General features: G+C 41.8%; 1 non-coding gene across 1 annotated transcript; it reads right to left on the minus strand.

The window, feature by feature from the left end:
• Positions 1 to 3,549: 3,549 nt before the first annotated feature.
• LOC132240314 (U6 spliceosomal RNA) lies at positions 3,550 to 3,653 on the minus strand. The gene has a single exon (XR_009454244.1). It is a non-coding gene; the product is annotated as a U6 spliceosomal RNA (small nuclear RNA).
• Between the last annotated feature and the right edge of the window lie 15,141 nt (positions 3,654 to 18,794).

Genomic DNA, 18,794 nt, shown 5'->3' on the forward strand with positions numbered 1-18,794 from the left:
TGTGGGGTATGTGTACAGTAGACGGTGTATATGTTGTATGTGATGTATGTTGGGTGTATTGTGTGTGTGGCCAGTGTGAAATCTTTTCATGGAGCAGGAAATGCAGATGTAGGGATAGGGCTGGGAGCAGGAAAGGTAGAGAGCAAATGAACTGAAACCAGAAGCAGCACTCTCCATTTCTTCTGCACACTCTGTTTTCTAACCAACTCATGAAGCACTTCTCACTCATTGTCTATTGTTCATGAATGAGAGAAAAGTTGGCTCCCAGTTCATGGGCCAAACTGGAGAAACTGCCAGGCTATGACCTGGCCTTGACCAATGCATTGCAGAAAAGGCAAGAAGAGTGAAGAACCAGAGTAAGTGGCCAGAACACAATTGTGAGGCTTACCTGTGATGTGGCAGGTTTGTTTGTTTGGTTGGTTGTTGCTGTCGAAATCCCTAGAAAGAACCTCCATTTGCAACTGGTCAGCTCAACTGCAGTCCCTTTGCACCTGCCTGACTCAAAACACGTTCATCTGGGCCCCAGAGGTCAGCTGGCTGAAGGTTGGCTGGACCCTCAACTACTCTCTTATGCCAGGAAAACACTTTTTTTGGGAGAAGGGGTGGTGGGTCTGGTTTGAGTCTCACTGACCCTTTTCAGCCTCCTCCTCCTTCTCTATTTCTTTTTGGAGAAAAAAAAAAAAACATTTCAGAGCTTTGCTGAATTTACCCATGAAGACTCAACCAATAAATTCCTAACTTGAAAGATTAAAGACATTTATGTACAATGTACAAAAAGAAAAGTCTTTCTTACATCAGAGTCCTGGTGTTTGTATAGCTTAACCAAACAGAGAATAATGTTTGAAAGACAAGGACTGACACAGTCATTTCTTGTTTTCTGAAACTAGGCTCAATTACTCAAAAAATGTTGCCTGCTTTGTTGTTTTTAAATGCTTTTATCTTTTCTGATTTATGGCGGTTCCCTGTAGAGAAATAGATCTCTCCTTACCCACCTTAGGCAGGTGTATCTCTTTAAGCACAGTCCCCAGCGTGATTTGTCAGCTGCACTCACTCAGGGCCAGAAGTGTTCATCATCGTTTCCTCTGTGACTGAGTCAGCAGGTCTATTTCATCATTGGTGCTGAATTCTATGTGACAACCAAGGAAAGAATAAAATAAAAATTGGAGGACAATGACCAGGATCTGAATTCAGAGAAAAGGGAAAGAACCTAATGTTTATCAAATATCTAGTTAGGGGCCAGCAGCAGGGAAAAATTATTTCCATTATTTTTCATTCTTGGAAAAATAAAGTGTGACATTGGGCAAGTTACTGAATCTCTCTTTTTTAAAAAGTTATCTGTAAGAGGTAGATGCATTAAAAATGAACTACCTCATATAACATCATTAAGTGTTTGTGAATTTTTCTGTCATATTTCCCATGCCTACCATGTTGAAACATTTCTTTCAAATTCTTTAATCCAATTACTTAAAAGATGCTTTGAATTTTGTTAAATGAATAAATAAATGCATGTCTAATTTTAAAGAGAAAGGTATGATTGATGAAGCATTGTCGTATGGAGAATATAAATGGCATTTTTTTTTTTTTTAGATTTCCTATTTTCCTTTAAAATCAGCAAATCGCCTGTATCATTTTACATATAATCTACTTGTTTATAAAATTGAAAACCTGAAATATAAGAAACATCATGTAGTATGAAGACTTTGGTTGAGAATCAAAGCAGTAAAGTGCTTTAAAGATGTTATTTACCACCTGATGCAAAAGAGGCTACACAGGATTCCATAGGAATCATAAAAAAAGGTGAGTGTCATTTTCTACTTGGCATAGTCATTTTTAGCCATTTTCCAGGTGGGTGTTTTGAAGTGAGACTCACTAACTGAAGTAAGAGTGAGGAATGGAATAATTGGTCTTGGCAAAGTTGACCAACTCCAACAGCCAAGCTGTCAACTCCACTGTTGACAGAGCTGCATTTTCAGATTATAATTATTAATGGCTCTGGAATTTCTCTAAGTTTGAGCATCCCTGCAGTTGGGGATCTCTTGAGTATCTCTATACTTTGCCCACATCAGATATAAAAAATGATGTATAGGAAACTTTTGCTTGCTCCAGGAAACAGCAGCAGCAATTTGAGGAGATAGATGGGTGGAGAGTGTTGATCTTTTAATCATTTGAGAATTGGTGGGGAAATAAGTGATGGGAGCACTTTAGTGTTTGTAGATAAGCAAACAGATGAGGTGTTCCTCCCTGTAGGGCATGACAGTGGGGTGCTTGGAGCATCATGCCAGCATACCTTCCGGGTCCAACTCACCCACCTCAAGGAATCCGAAGAGATGCAGATAGCATCTAACAGGCAAATTCTGCTGTGGCTTCAGTTCTTCACTAGTTCCTACAGTGCAGGGCTGGGACTGTCTTGCTTTGTGTCTGCTCCATTGGGCAGCCCTTGTCTGTAGGAGTTGTGAGAGAAATCCTGTGTGAGAGGCGGACACACAGGAATCATGTCATTGGGGACTGGTTGTATGCCTGCCCCTCTCTGATACAGTCATCTAGTCATAGAAGTCCTTTCCTTAAAAGGAGAGGGGCCGCTTAGGAGAAGGGTTAGTAAGACTAAGTCTTCGCATGAACTTGTCTGAACCCATGGGAGAGCTTTCAGATCAAGGACTGAGCTTGGAGCTCAGCTGAACAACTGGTGTGGAAACTTCTTAAAGGTTCCTTCATGATCTTAACTTTTCTGTGATTGGAACTGACAAACAGATCTTGGTAGACCAAAGTTTTCACCTTTTACTATGAAGCTAAGTTGGGTGAGAACTCAGATATCAATGGTGGTCAAACTCTTTGATCTTTGAGCCTCTTTACATGATTAAAATTATTGAAGTCCCCATAGAGCTTTTATTCATGTGGGCTACATCTATTGATGGTGATACTTAGCACATTAGAATTTCAAACTGATGAAATATAAAAACACACATTTATTTATTAATTCCTCTTGAAATAACAATAATAAGTCCACTAAATGTTAACATGGATACCATTTTTTTAAACTATATTTTCCTAAACAAAAACATTTAGGGAGATGAGTGGCATTTCCCACCTTTTTGTGATCTCCTCACTATCTGGCTTAATAAAGACTATATTCTCATATCTACTTCTGCATTCAATCTGCTGTGTTATATTATTTGGGTTGAATATTGGGCTGAAGTTATATTATTGGACTATTGCTGGGAAAGTAAAAGCTATTTTAATAACCTTTTCAGATAATTGTGGATATTTTTTAAATGCCACACTAAAGCCCAGTAAGTGGTAGTTTTTTCAAGGTTAGTTTAAATGTGTCATATATATTTTTAATCCTCACCTGAGGATACGACTTTATTCTATTTTCTGAAGAAGGAGGAAGGGAGAGAGGAGAGAGATGGAGAGGGAGAGTGAGAGCGAGAGAGAGAGTGAGCGAGAGAGAGAGAGAGAGAGAGAGAGAGAGAGGTTGCCTCCCATATCCAATCCAACTCTGGCCAGAAATGAAACCACCCAGCCAGGGCAAACTTGTCTTATTTTTTTTTTTTAAATATGGAACGCTTCACGAATTTGTGTGTCATCCTTGCGCAGGGGCCATGCTAATCTCTGTATTGTTCCAATTTTAGTATATGTGCTGCTGAAGAGAGCACAAACTTGTTATATTTTAATACTTACAAAATGTCCCTACTAAAAGAAGGGGGGTTTATTCTATTGTGTTTGTTTTGCATGGTTGGGGCTAGTCAGTCCGGTGCTATGCTACATGAAGAGCCCCTTGACCACTGCTCCGCTCAGGCTCTCCCTCAGCCATTGCAAACGTGGATTTGGTTCAGTGCTGTATTGACTAAAATGACACCTGGAATCAGATGGGAAAGAGCCCAAGCTTTGTTAGCCTTCTCACCTCATTTACCCTATGGTTTATAAGCCATCAGGGCAACAAAGTCTTTCAGAACTGGACTCAGTAACTGTGCCAGTTTCCCTAATTCAGAAAGAGTATTGATGCTCAGTAGGAACAGAATGAAGAATCAACCCTTCATTATGTAAAATAAAATGTTCACTGGGCAATAATGGAACAGGTGAATAATGCCCAGAAGACATTAAAGGCAACTACAATTGTACAGTAAACACAGTGGCTTTAATGTGAGCTTTCTTTGTGTGCAAAACAGCTATTCTCTGAGCACCTGCCCGGGACTCTCATTTGCAGCAGTCTCTAGCTTTTGCCTGGACCCTGTGTCACACAATAGGGACGATTACTATATCCCACTCCCTTCCTTTACAGTTTCTCTCCCTCCCGTCTTTGGACGATTGTTTCCCAACCTTCCTGACTGTATAGATGTGTGTGTTCACCAGTGCTGCGAGCTCAGCTACCAACTCCACTTTTGAGATTTGTCTGAAGTGGCGTCATGAAGTTAAAGAAAAAAAAAATTATTAAGAGTCCATCCATTCTGCCTCAGAACACTGGTGTCTCATTTCATGCACCCAAGTGCCACAGAAAACAGGCCAACCTGGGTACACTCAGGCTTCTGCTGTCTTGATCTCACCTCTTCATCTAAGTAGGAAGCTCAGTGTAGAGTCACTGGGAAGATTTGACAAATGACTCTTCTAGTTATTTTATCCACCGAAGGTGTATGCATTCCCTTCAACATTTAGCAGAGCCCTAGCAGTACTTTCCTAAAGGTATTGAGCAATCTGGCCATCAAAGCATCTTTCTTTATCTAAAACTGACACCTCAAATTTTCATTGCAGAATCCTTCCCCCCCCCCCCTCTGGTTTGTTTCCAGGAAATAGATCTGTGTTTGTTTGGTTCTAGCTCCTGGGGAACATGCTTGCACTACTCAGTAGATGGACCTTCTGGTAGAGATGTTATCTGAAAATAACTAATGAATCTCTGAACGCCTTATCAGCTCTTTGCTGCCATTGAACTGGTGCAGATTTGCAAGAGACACATTTACCTCAAAATGCGATGAACACAAGTCCATTTACTTTGGGTTCAGGCCAAAAAATTAATCTGTTTTGTTTGCAGGTAAAATAACTGCAAGTTCAGACAAATGAGGATCTATTTTAAGTACTTTTGTTCTTTGAATTATAAGAGATATGACTTAGTGCTGCTTTGCTTGGGTACTTTAAACTTGGGGAGGCCACTTTGCCAGTAGAAGTCCCTGGGGCAGTGGTCGGCAAACTGCAGCTCGCGAGCCACATGCGGCTCTTTGGCCCCTTGAGTGTGGCCACGAAGTTTCAATCGCACTGTACATGCGCACCCGCACGTGATATTTTGTGGAAGAGCCACACTCAAGGGGCCGCAGTTGGCTGACCACTGCCCTGGGGGCAAGAAAGTCTCTTCATCATGGACAGGGCCAAATGCTGAAACACAAAAGGCTTGACTATTAAAGGTCAGAGTTCACTGTCCATTATGTGCCTGAGTCCATGTGTCCACTGTTGTTTGGGAAATGATTCCTATTGGTATCTAACAGTCCCTCCCCACCAGATGTTTCCAGGAAAAACTGCTAATGTTGAGCAAGGGAGGTTGGCCTAAATCTGAAAGGTTGCTTTGCTGTGCTTTCCTGAGAACAGCCAAATTGTCAATAGGACTGTCCCCAGAGAGCACTAATCAATATGTGCTCTAGAGGTAGGATCACCCCAATCAGAAGGGGAGGCCAGGGCCGGTTGAGGCCTGGGTTGGTCTCAGGTCTCACTCCTTACATTTGCTGCCTACTGAGAGATGTATCAAAGAACAGCATTGAACATCTCCCATGTGTTGAGCGAGCTTATTGAAAAGATTCCTGACCCAAACCTGTATGTTGTGGGAAGGGGTGGGCCTAGGAGATCAAGGAATGATTCTTGGAAGATATAACTTCTGAGTCCTAAATGATGAATGTTAGTTAGCACTTTAGGAGGGCCTTGTTATTTAGTTTCTCTAAAAGCAGACTGAAACAAGGATGTGAGGACTGGGTGTTTATTTTGGGAGGTGATGCTGGGAAGCCCCAGGAGAGGGAGGGGGAAACGAGACAGGGAAGGAGAGGAGGCCAGTAGAAGGTTTGTCATCCTCAGGTATGCTGACTGTGGATAAGCAGGGTTCCATGCTGCTGAGGGTCTCAGGGTAGTCCCCCATGGGGACAAAAAGGTGGGCTGTTTATGCCCCAACAATTTTCTGGAACTCAGACCTGCCCTGTAGGTTTGCGTAAGCTCTGAAAGCCTAAGTGTTGCAGGTTATTGGAATTGAAAGATGTCACAGGAGCACATGCAGGAATGGCTACTTGGTGGCCCAGGGCACGTGGGCAGCTCCTGGAGGGACTCAGGAGACATGACCTACAAACCATTCCTGGCAGAGGGAGCAGCCCAGAAACCTTGGGCTTAAGGAACTCAGACGGTTCGCTAAAATGGCCAACGGGTGAAACCTGATTTGGAGGCAGAGCCCCACAGTCTTCCTGGCGATAACTTCCCTGCTGGCAGCTCTCCTAGGCCCCTGGGGAGAGCTGTGGCTGATTTCAGGTAAGAACTCAATCCAGTTTTTCTTTAGCACCTCCCTGTCGGTGGACTTGCATCTGCCGCTGCGTTTATATATATATATATGTATACCTATCAACTCTGAGAGTTTTCAGGAGCAAGAGGAACTTGGCTTAAAAAACAACAGCTGTCTTGGTCTAGATGAAACAGTACTCTTGCTTCAGATGAAACTTTGGCATTCCTGACCACGAGGTACTCTCATTCACTGATTTTCATTGGCAGAGCGCCATGTGCAGGTCAGCCCACTGGCCTCCTGCCTGCCCCTCAAATGGCGCCGGATGGAGGTCCCGCACAGGCCGTTGCTGCTGCTGTTCTTTCTTCTGGAAGATGCTGCCTGGGATCATTCCACGGTGGCACCTGCGTTTAGGTCTCAGCTCCAGGGCCTCCTGCTCAGAGAGGGCTTCTCTGACCTGCTGACCTCAAAGATCCTTTGACCCCTTACTGGGCTTATTTTCTCCATAGCATCTATCACTCTCAACGTGATATATTCATGTGTTCTCTTGTTTCTTTTCTGTCTTTTTTCCTTTAGCGGGGGCTTTGCCTTGTTCACCATTGTATCCCCAGCACTTGGAACACATTGTTGAATAAACGAATGTATAAGTGAAAGCATAAATGAATGAATGAATGAACAAATTAAGGAATAAATATAATATCCAGGGCAGAGAGGATTCAGGGAAGCAAAACATTTTAATCCATTGGATTAAAAGGAGAAGCTAGTGTGAAGTCCACCACAGAAACCTCTTATCTGATTATGGATTTGTCTTCCTGTTGATAACTATTTTCTTTCATTTGATTTTTTTCCTGAGCTAATAATGTATTAATTTTCTTTTCTGTTGCCATTTTCCTTTTTTTTCTCTCTCTTTTGTTCTGGACTGCTCAGGGCTCCCTCCCTACAGTAACTGTCAGGACAAGAAACACTGGGGCAGCGATGATTGATGCCAGGTGACTCCCAATGATTTTTTGTGCCTGTGTTTATTTAGCAGGTTTAAGTTTCATTTAATCCCAAGCAAAGGTCCTGGATGCGGACTGAGATTCACAGCCCTGAAAAGGGCCTGGAGGCTTGGCATGCTTTTGGTAAGCATTGAGATTTTAGATTCTTATTTAAATGGGTCAGGTTGGGCCCACCCAAGGGGCCTGCTTCTTTCACCTCTAACAGATCTGGTAAAACTCTTTTACCAACCATTCACCTGCTGGCAGCCCAGTGAGCTCATCACTGCAGACAGCTTCCTGCCACTGGAAAACCCAGCATGTCCTCTCACCTCCCATGGGGGTTGCCTGGAGGGAGTCCGACGTGGTCTTCTGACTTAAAGAGGTGGATGATCAAATTGACACCCCATCACATCTTTCTTTCTTTCTTTCTTTCTTTCTTTCTTTCTTTCTTTCTTTCTTTCTTTCTTTCTTTCTTTCTTTCTTTCTTTCTTTCTTCCTTCCTTCCTTCCTTCCTTCCTTCCTTCCTTCCTTCCTTCCTTCCTTCCTTCCTTCCTTCCTTCCTTCCTTCCTTCCTTCCTTCTTTCTTTCTTTCTTTCTTTCTTTCTTTCTTCTTTATTTTTTTTTTAATGTTTAATTTCTCTTTGTTTTTAAATAACCAAGTGTCTCCGCACCAGGTGACAGTATAAATTGCAAGGCCCTGCCACTGGGACTCTGACACCTGGGCCATGGTGGCAAACCTCCTGGGAGTTTTCAAGAGAAGACATGTCATCTACACGTGTCTAAAATATTTTGATTGCTAAATATTGACAACTAATTTGACTTAAAAAATCATGTACAGGCTAAAAAACAAGTCAGCGGGCTTCTAGCCCCTGTCCTGGGAAAGCCTGCCATGTGACCTATCCATGTAATTTCATTTTAAATATATCTTTTTTTTCTATTTTGTTTTTAATAAAAAAAAGTTATTGTAGAAAACGTTTCTTGTGGGAAATACAGGTAGATGAAAATAGAATTTTACAATTCCCTATACCTCTCCCCACTTAGGGAAAACCACTCTAGCCATCTTAAAATTGGAGGCTCCAATCTTATACTGACTATTGATGTGACATGTCACTGTACTAGTACATGCCTCGCTGTGAATTCTTGTTGGACTCCTGTAGAAAGTGTCTGATGGGGCCATTTGGAGAAGAAATTGTCCTAAGCTGTGCTAAGGGTGGATGGCAAAATCATCGAGGGCACAGGTGGACAGGTGAGTTTCAGAAGTGAAGAGAAAGGAGCAGGTGAGGTGCGAGGACTTCGGCAGATGGGACACATCTGATTTCACCCTGTCCACAGGCATTCTGTGATCACTGACTTCCTTTGGGCTGATACCAGGCTTCCTTTGGCCCTGAAAGTACAAAAATGTGTGTTAGCAAATTCAAAGAGCCCCCTGGGTAGCACAAAGGGGCCCAAATCTAACCTCCCAGGGCCAGGGAAGCATCCTCAGGCACTTGTAGGCACTAGTAAATGCCAAATTATTTAAAAAAATATTGATAGTTTCCATTACTGGTACCTAAGCATATATTGCATTTGCATATTACCTAATTCAACTTGGGGGTAATATAGGATGGTGTAATTTTTAGGTCAAGAAGAGCCTTTAAATGAAGTACCTCATAAACCTATATAATTGGAAAAACTGTCACTTATCACACAACTGCAATCTATTAAATTTATTTGATTAAATGGAAATTCTACTGGATCAGTTCTGGCAAATATTATGGTATGCACAAGATCAGAGCCGGTAGCTATTGAATTTTCTCATGTAACAGAATGAGGAGAATATGGACTTCCAGGACAACATACAAGAGAAAAATAGATGAACCAATCAGATGGCATAAAACTTGTTACCATGGGGGATAGGACCATGAGAATCAGTGATTCTGGAAGAGGAATGGCTAAAACATTAATTTGTTTAGTGTTGGGCACGATATGACTGCCCTCTCACTAGCTGCCCAATTATTCACTGAAGTCTAATTCATTATCAAATTCTTTATGTGAGTGGGTTTTTAAAAAGTGGACCTAGACAAAGGTGAATTAGTCATAATATTCGGATGAAATTTGAAAACAAAGAACAGGAATTAGAGCTGGAACCTGGAGGCAGAGTTGCCCTTGAGAGCATGAGCCCTTCAGAAATGTATGGGAATATCTGGGAGCTTTGGATATCCCCGGGGCACGAGACAGTGATTTAATGTGATTTGACCTGTGTTCAAGAGTATGAGAGACACTCTCTGACATTAGCCTGAGTGATCACTGCAGTGAACAGTGTAGTGAGGAAATTGAGTAAAAATGAAGTGTGTTCCCTCTTGATGTTGAAGCCAATAACCATGCATCATCCAAACTGGTATTAATTGTGAAAGTAAAGTAGAGATGGGGAGGAATCTTAGCTCAACGCCTCCCCTACGGGCCAGTTCATAATGAAAATCCACATCTCCACTGCAGGGCCCATGTGCTGCAGCAACACGTCGCAGGGGGCACTGCAGAGACAATATGCAGTGAAGGGTTTTTGTTCTGTGCGTGTTGGTATAGCCAAAAGTTGAACTAAGCTTCATAGAGTGATGGTGATGATGCCGGGGCAGAGGCTGCCTGACAAAGTATGAATAAGGAATAGGTGTGTGTGGGGGACGACCAAAAACCAAAACAAAATCAGAATTCACTGGACCAGGGCATGCATCCAAATAAAAATGGAATTACTGGGATGATTCACTGGAACAATAGGTATCTACATCTATATCTACATTTTACATGTCCACACTTCCAAAAAATTTATGAAGACTAACCATAAGATATAAGGAGTAAAAATATTAAACACAAGTTCAAATATCATGTGGAATAAAGAGGTCATGGATACTCTATCAAAAAATTCACTGGAGTTGTCAGACCCCTGGCAGCCAATGCAAGACCAAAACTCTCACAACTTTCATGTGGTAAAAAAAAAAAAAAAAAAAAAATTAAGACAGTTTTGCAAGAGTTTATCAGATCTATCTGATCCATCTCTTAAAATAAATATTCATGTTCTGGCCCGTTGTTCAGTGGTTAGAGCATTGGCCCGAAAATTGAAGGGTCTCAGGTTTGAGTCCTGTTCAACTGCGTATACCTCGACTGGGGTTCCATCCCTGGCCCTGGTCAGGTCGCATATGAGAGGCAACCAATCTATGTGTCTCTCATGTCAATGTTTCTCTCTCTCTCCCCCACCGCTTCTCCCTCTCTTCCACTCTCTCTAAAAATCAATAGAAAAAAAATGTCCTCTGGTAAGAGTAAAAATAAAAAATAAATATTCATCTGTGCACATCCTATATAATAAAAGCCTAATATGCTAAGTATCCAGTCATCCGGTAGGCCATTCAACCAATCAAAGCATAATATGCTAATGATATCCTAAGGCTGCTCAACCATTCTCTATGATGTGTACTGACCATCGTGGGGCAGACAATTGACCAGTAGGTTAGCTTGCTGCTAGGGTCCGGCCAATCAGGACTGAGTGAGATGGGCTGGACATGCCCTGGAGTCATCCCGCAGTCCCTCCCTGGCTGGCCAACCTTCTGCATCCCTCCCCAGCTCTGAGGGTGCACTGGTGGGGTCCCTTGGCCTGTCCTGTGTCCTCTCGCAATCCGGGCTGAGAGACACCCCCCCGAAAGCACTTTTGTGCACTGGGCCTCTAGTCTTATACTATAAAGAACAGTGAAAACATAACAATGGGATAAAGTCCTTAGCATACGTTTTTTTCCAGAGTGATGGACAAGGAGTGTCTGTCAGGGCGGAAGGCACACAGATGCACCACTGAATTCCCCTTCAAGTAAGGACTCTGTCCAGCTACAAGGGTTGGCATTAGTTGGCAGCCTCCAGGCACACCTCAGCGCTTCAGCTCTTCTAGGCTGACCAATGAGAGAGCAAGACAGGAGTACGGATGCTCAGTGACTTCTGCTTCCTGTGAGATTCTTCTAAGGGACATTGACTTTGCCAGGTCCGCACTGTGTCCAATGGCCCCCAGCCATGCTTTCCTTCTCTCTTTTAAGCTGTTGCCTCCCAATAATTGATTTGCACACTTAACTCCCTCTCAATGTCTGCTTCCCAGAGAACTCAACCTGCAAGAGTGTCACTAATTCCTAAAATTGCTTGTGATGAATGAAGGGAAGGTGGTCCTTTCCATGACCTTACACTGGTTTTAGAGACTTAACCTATTTATAAACTACAGTAAGTGCCAGGTTTTTGTTTTGTTTTGGTCAGAGGGAGACCTTTCTAAATTAGAGACTTCCTAAGTGAGACTCAATAAAATTTATGAGGAAAAAATAGCTTGGGTCCTTTCTACCTTGTTCCTTCCCTTAACCAAGCATTTTCCTTTTAACTCATTCAATCACAGGTAACAGTTTTGATAGCCCGTCTTTTCTCTTGAATATCAGATTATTATGTCCCCCTCCAACTTAGCAATTTATCACTTGCTTTTATACTCATTAGCTCACTGACTGTCACTACAACCAGGCAAGATAGGAAGTCACTCCCAGGAGGTTTCAAGGAAGAGAGTCATAGAGCCCAGATGACTTGCCAAGTCCTTGCTCATAGACATTTGAAGATGGGAATTTGAACCCAGTTCTTTCAACGTCAAGTCCTGAAACCCAAAGTCCTTGCCCAGACTGGTGTCTCACTCTATAAACTCCAGCTGAGGCCTGACGGGGTGACCACACAGCCCTTGCTATAAGGCAGTGCTCTTCCTCCTGGTAATGCATGTTGGTCCCCAACGGGATCACTCTCATGAAGCAAAGGCAACCTAGCAATGGCTTCAGTATCCACCTGGAGACAGGGCTGGGTGCTACTCGGGTTGCCTCACACACCTCTTTTGTGCTCTCATGTTTCTCATCCTAGAGCATGCAGACCCTACTCCAGTTGCTAGAGGGGTTTTAACATCCTCCACAGACCAACTGCTTCTGTGCTAGAGGTACTTCATCAAGTTAGTATAAAAGTCAAGCCAGTCTAGTTTCCTACTTAAACCCCCCACAGAAAGAGACCCATTCTCATGCACAAAGCCAAGGCCAAATGCACTGGGACCCGTTCCAAATAGCTCTACATTATAACAGGCTAAAAAGGACTTGGCTTTTTAACGGACACCATAAGGGGCAATCAGGAGCCTCTGCAAGAGCCCAGAGAGAGAGGGACGCTCCTTAAGCTGCCAGGCCAGGAGGGCGCTGCGTTCCATTCCCCTGACAATGGTGTCATTACAAGGCTTCTCTAACTCGCTCAACTACAGAAACAAAGGAGAATTTTTCCTGGGAGGAGGTCAAGGGTGCCCCCGCCCTGTTCTTGTGAGTTTCCCCAACCCCAAACTAAGCAAAAGGAGCAGAGAGAGATGCGGGTTCATATCTTCATGCACTAAAATTAGAAATGAGGTGCCTGGAATGAAATTATTTTCTTTTTCTCCTGAGAAGAAAACTGTGAACCCTTTTACTGTAGTTTACACTAAAGAAAAATGGAGTGTGGCTCTTAGGAGTTTGTTCAAGTTACAGAAAACACATATACACGCACATTCATACACAGAGGGGCTCTATTTATTATCCAACCCTTTCTTTCTTCACGACAGTTTATCAACCAGAAAATCAGAGTCTGTGTCCATTATATTACTAGAAATGCCTTCCTAGAAACATGTCTTTTTCTCCAAGCAGCCTTTTTTTTCTTTAACTAAAAACTAGTAGGGATGCACAATCTGTGGGCATAATTGCCAAAGCTGCAAATATTTATTAGCGGGGCAAGCTGCTGGAGACAGCATCTGACACCACCCTTGGCGGGCTGGAACCCCATTCTTACTCGTAATGGGTGGATGGAGAGAGAACTGTTGAACTGTTTACTACTTCAAGACACTTTAAAAGGTAACAAATGTACAAATAGCACAGAAGAAAAAGAGCCTTCCATAAGGTGGCTTAGAGTCGGGATAGAAAACTCAAACAATTTTAGCCTCAAAAAGTCAACATTAGACACCCTTCTACTAAGGACCTACAAACAAACAGAGTTACTCTGTACACACATTAACAAACGCCACTCCATGTGCTGTGACTTTCACCTTGCAGGGTCACAGGTTCACACACGCCTTTGCGCAGGACCAGCGGGTTCCAGAACCCACCAGCTCTATCTCCTGAGAACTTTCAGGTTTAGGACTTTTGTAGCTGGCTTGTCTGGGGCAGAGGAGGGCAGAGGAGAAACTCCAATTCAGACAGGGGTAGGTAGGGGTTCACTTGGCCCTCAGAGCAAGCCATCCTCAAGTGTGTGCCCCCATTTGTCTTCCATCTTCTCGCAGTCCAGCGAAACAGGGTGACAGACAGATGCCTCTCGTGCCCAGACATCCCGTATCCCACATAATTAAAAAGCAGAGGGTTACCCTTCTTAAAAGTAAATAATTAATACGAGAAGAAGAATTCATCATCTCCACCTCCTACTCAGGCCTGGAAAAGCCAGTTTTTGGCTTTCTTTCCAAGTATTGAATAATATGAGTAAGAAAATAAGTTCGCATAATTTTTTTGGTCTATTTTATGAGGGATGTAATCCCCTGCTATTTAAAGATGGCCCTATTTTAGTAAGCCAGGTCTTTGCTTATTATATATAAGGCTCCTTGGTTTCTCAGACATTTAGCCAGAAACAAGAGACTGAGTGATTTCAGCAGATATTCAGGGATACTCCGTTTTCCACCCCAACATTAAGAGTAGTCTACACACTCGTATGTCTAGTGCTTACTGGGCCTTCCCGTTCCTCCCAAATAGGACCTACCAAGGGCTGCACACATGAAACATGACTAAAACAGCATGCCTGAAAAACTGCTCTCCCTCATAGTTCACGTGATCATCCACACCCTTTATACAATCAAAATCATTGTTAACTCTGAGTTTCCACGTTTGAAAAATGAAGTCACTCTTTGCATAGCATATCAAGAGGAAGTAAAACAAGGAATTGGCCACAGGTTCTTTTTAGCCCATTCCTTTACATGTAATTATGCAAGGAGGCAACATTTGATATTGCAATCAATAGCCTATAGCCCTTTTATAAAGCTGGGTCTTAGCTCCCATTGATTTTTATGGCGAGCTGCACAAACTTAGTTATGCATATTAGAGTTTTATGCCACAAAGAAGAGAAAATGACTCCCTTCCCATAGGGAACAATGAGAGGTGTGTATCAGCTTTTAGAAACCACACAGAGGAAAGCAATGTATGTCTTCAGATTATTTTAACCGACTCAAAAACAATGACAACTCATAAAATGTGGGCGAGAAAAACATAAACCATAGTTTTTGCAGTGACAACATGGCATGCTCAACGTCGCTGGAAGGATGCTTTTCAAAGATGTTTTTTACACTTGTACATATTTTCCCAGGAAATCTTGGGGAAAGAAATGCCTCAGAAAAAAAATAGTCTCCTAATTGTAGTTGGCTTAATACCTCTGCAAGAAAGTCAATAGCTCAGGTGGCCTTGGGCTGCTCCCTCCCAGTGTCTGATAAAGCTAGACTCTTCCCGGATCAAGGTATTAAGGTTTGGGTTATTTGTATTGATTTTATGTGCTGCTACGCTGCACCAGTCATGCTCATATCTCTGATTCACAAATTCCTCTTTAAAATGTCACTGCAGCTTATTTCCTCTGCCATCCATCAATACTGTGGCCAGAGGAGCTGGTTGTTAACCCTGAGGGCAGTGGTCTTAGTTGATGCAGCCCAGGGCCCTGCAGATTCCCACTTTTGACAGATATCAACAATGGCGGAAGTGGTTTCAGGGAGTGGTCAGTAAGGTTCTTTACCAAAAAAAAAAAAAAAAGTGGGCGGGGGAGATCTTCAGAGATTTTTCTCTGACATTCAGAAGACTTTTCTGAAAACCCTTGCAAATGGATAGGCCCTCTAGTGGTTCCCGAGTGTGCTAAAACGTAAATAAATAAATAACAGAAGGCCTCATCAGACAATATTTTACATCATTTGAAAGCACAGCCCACCAACAGGTATATGCAAGGGGATTTCCATACCTGAACACAGCTGTTACTGCCTAACTCCATACCGTCAATTCTACTTGATGTAAATCTTCAAGAAACTTTGTCTAAGATGCTGATAATTTGGCGACAATAAAGATGTTCCCTGGAAGTTCTACACTAAGTCTTTCTCAACAAAGTACATAAAACTGAGCCATCTAATAATTTTAATCAGATACTTCTCCTTCTTTGAGTGGAGTATAAATAGCTAGCCTTCACTGGAAGCCAAACAGAAATCTACACACAGCACAGGCACTACTGTATTTATCAGTCTACGGTGATCCTTCAACAAACATGCAGTGGGGTAAAAATAAAACACATGTTTTCCCTTATTTCTCCGCAAGCGCTTACTTAAGGTTTTATTATATTTGGCCATGGGACATTCAGTAAACTTGCTGATGATATCAAAGAATTATTTTACAAACAGTAAAAGTTACACTATTGACACCTCCAAATTCTGGAGTATTTACATTGTGTTAGGTGCACACTTGCTCAGGGAGATTAACAAACATTACTAGAAAGGCTGTGGCCAAATCCACCCTGGTTGTTTATAAAACCTTTACAACTCATCAGCTTCCACTAACACACTGGCACTGTTCAATTACCATCAGTTTTAGAGAGCCTTAGCAAAACATCCAGTGCCCATGTAAATAGACAAATCTGAAAACTAGCTGGTCTGTTGGCTTACATACTGTAGGTAATGTTTTCTTTTGCTCAAATTTGTTCTGGAAACTAATCACGCTCTGATAAAGCCATCTGCAAATATGAGAAAGATTGACACCCACATGTCAAAGTTTACACAGCCTGACCAAGTGTACATATAGTGCAGATGATGTAAGGGCTCTGCCGTGCAGAGCTTCCCCGGGGCCATGTTGGAATGGAACTTGGAGGATAAGAATGCAGGCTCCACTGTCCAGGTTAAAGCAAAACCGGCCAGGTTTCTGGACAAGCTAAAACTCTTGCAAAAGAATGGGTGCTTTCTCCACTGTTCATCATGGAACCTCAACTTCATTCTCCTGATAGCATCAGCCTAGAACTATAGGGTGACTATCACTCAGCTAATTCCAAACACAATTGCTTTTCTACAAGTCACTAAAGCTTTATCTTTATCCAGAAAGTGATAGTACTATTGTCTGCCTGTTAGGAAAGATAGCATTCAATATTAATAAGAGTAACACTAGGAAATGGCACTTGTCTCACAGTTCATAGTTTGGCAACTCTAATGATCTAATTTGCATGAGGAACTTTACACGTAGATTTGTCCACCCACACTCAAATAAAGTCCAGACTAAAAACCTGAATCCAAAGCAGATGGAGCCTGGATGTGATTGAATGCAATAAGGAGTTGAGGAGTTTGTCTTCATTTACCATCAGTGAACGGATTTGATTTAGATACATCTAGCACAATACTCTTTTAGTAGGTGATTGTTCATATCTCCAGGCAGTAAACCCAGTGGCTCTATTATACAGTCCTGATCTCCCTCTTGGTAACAATGAGAAATAAATAGCCATGAGGAAGGACTTGATTTTAGTGAACACATTTTGGCTCCTGATACTCACTTCTTATTAAGAGCTCAGAAATCATGTTTAAACTTTCATTCTAGAAACTTTTTCTAGCGATCAAGAACAAATCCCTTTGTTATTTCTAGAATATAGACTAATAAGTCTTTTAAACATGTGGCAACATTTGTTTCTGTCTAGACTTCTGACAATTCTTATGATTGGTGGTTTGCTATTTTAATTACCAAATATAGCTCTGCCAGTTCTTTAAGTTTCCATTTCAAAGTCTGGATAATTTCTTAGAATTCCATCGATTCTGGGTTTTGATTCTTTTTCTTATTTCCAACTGTAAGCTTATTCCTCTAGATAGACTATTAGATTTATAACCAGTAATGGGCTCATCACTTATTGTTTAACTTACTGTAAGTACAACAGAATAAAGCCTTCTGAGAGTCCTCACAATTTTTGTCTTTGAAAGCATCAATATTATTTAGTCTTCTGGTGTCCTTGAAACTCTTCTTTGATGGTGACATATTTCTGTCTTTACCTCTGTCCATCATTTATAAATTTTAATGATATATGCTCAACAGATATATCTTTGTTTATCACATTTAATTGGTTAGATGCTTTTTTTAAACAAATCTATATATGCCAACATTTTCCAAACTAAGTCTTATAATAAAAAACTATGTGTTACCTAATTGTAAAATTTAATGAATAATACCTATACCCAATTAATTGTCCTTGTTATTTCAAATACTTATTATATTCGCCAAAAAAGGATTTTAGCATATCCCAAGGACTTTTCAAGGACACACACCTTATATTTATGAAGGCATATGTTTCACTCTTGCTCAACCATTTGAGCTGTCTTTGATCATATATTATGACTTCTAAACCTAATAACCTCTTTTGTGCTTTACTATGTGCATTGATGTGAAATGTGTAACAATTTTATGATGATTCTTGTCAAACATAAGCCTTTTCTACGTTAGCTCATAAAATTTAATTCCCAATTTCCTCCTGCCAAAGGCAAGTGATCTTTGCCCCTAGTGGATAATTAGATCATGGAGTTAGGTGACAGCTTAACAGTTACCAGGTAATATTGCCTTAGAGGAGATGGTTAAGGGTAAGATGATAACTCTTGCTTCTGAGGGGAAGGGGGTAAAGCAAAATGGAAAAAAAACTTACATTTGTTGAATCCTGTCCTGTGCCACACTGATCCAGGTGCCTTATGTTATTATCTCTTCTCTCATCCATTCTCCTCTTGCCTCCTAATTTATTCCCATAATGTTGGTATGAGCCAACCTACACCAGGACTCAAACCTTGGGATAAAGGGTTGGTCTTTGTACAAAGAGTTTTTGGAAACCATTAAAGGATATTAGGAAAGGAGAATAAATGAAAGAAATAAGGATATAACTGAGGTAGATAGAAGACACTGCTGCTGCCCCACCCATCCAGGCCCTCACCAGTTCAGTGAATGCCCCTCCACTCCCAACTGCCCATCATTGAATCCCTTTGCTTGAGGATTTTGGTTGCTGGAGTCAGCTCTTCCCAAAGGTGGTACTGGCTGGAATTGCTGAGGAATTAATACCCCTGGGGGAGCCTTTAACCAATGAGAGAGAGAGAGAGAGAGAGAGAGAGAGAGAGAGAGAGAGAGAGTAGATAAACACCACAACTCACAAACCCTTGGTTGGTGTTGACTCTGAGACATGTTTTAACAATGGCACATAGAAGTCCCCAGCTGTATTTTTTCTCTGTATCTTTGTTTTCACTGCCTCATTGCCACTCATCTTCTTTCTGTTGGCCATAAAGGTTCAGTTCACCTGTATATTCC

Source organism: Myotis daubentonii, chromosome 8 (assembly GCF_963259705.1).
Source record: "Myotis daubentonii chromosome 8, mMyoDau2.1, whole genome shotgun sequence".
NCBI classification, from domain to species: Eukaryota; Metazoa; Chordata; class Mammalia; order Chiroptera; family Vespertilionidae; genus Myotis; species Myotis daubentonii.